Here is a 921-nt window from a genome sequence, read left to right as displayed (position 1 = left end):
CTCTTACGTGTCTGCTTTAGCTCTTGTTTGAAGATAAGCAAAAGAATGCGTTATGGCCTCTGTTCGGACTAGAGAATCTTGTTTTCTTACTTTCTCTAGCTTTCATTTTGGTTCTTGTAACTGTTAGGAGGCCAATTAGTTAAAATACTGATCACTCCCCACCCCCAACCCCCAGACCCCTTTAACAACGAAAAAATGAGTGTTTTACAGCCTAGTGGTTAGAGCCTGGCTTCTGCAGCCAGACTTCAGGGACCTACATGCCTATGCTGCCTTTACTCACTAATCAGCTGTGTGATGTTGCACCCCCATTTACTAGTGTGTAAAATGGGGTTAATTATGGTAGCTACCTTCAAGGGTTAAATGGGATGGATACAAGTTACCAAGGACAGTGCTCTACACTTAATAAGCACCCAACAAATGTTAGATATTCTTATTATACCTGTAAGTAGCACCATATAGTTAACTTTTGCTAGTTACCCTGAAGCACCTAGAAAGATTATGAAATTTCCCTCTGATTGGCTAGAGATCATTTTATTTTGTGCGGGTTTTATGGGTACCCTATAAGTAGAAACTGAACTGAACTGAAAGGTAGAAAGTCAATTAAAAAATAATTTGGACTTCTCCTCCCCCAACCCCTCACTCTACCACCAACTCTGGGTGTAACAGTTTACTTCTGTTAACCATTTTCAGGAAGGAAGTTTCTTTCCTACATTAGTATTATTTTTTGAACTGATTGTAATGTGTGCTTGTGTAGCCCTTTTTGTTGTAAAAGGGAGCAGATCAACCACCAGTGTATATCCATCTAGTTCAGTTCAGTCGCTCAGTCGTGTCCGACTCTTTGCGACCCCATGAATCGCAGCACACCAGGCCTCCCTGTCCATCACCAACCCCCAGAGTTTACACAAACTCTTGTCCATCGAG

The sequence above is a fragment of the Bos indicus genome, chromosome 18, assembly GCF_029378745.1.
Source record: "Bos indicus isolate NIAB-ARS_2022 breed Sahiwal x Tharparkar chromosome 18, NIAB-ARS_B.indTharparkar_mat_pri_1.0, whole genome shotgun sequence".
Lineage (NCBI taxonomy): Eukaryota > Metazoa > Chordata > Mammalia > Artiodactyla > Bovidae > Bos > Bos indicus.
Note: the sequence above shows the minus strand (reverse complement) of the source record.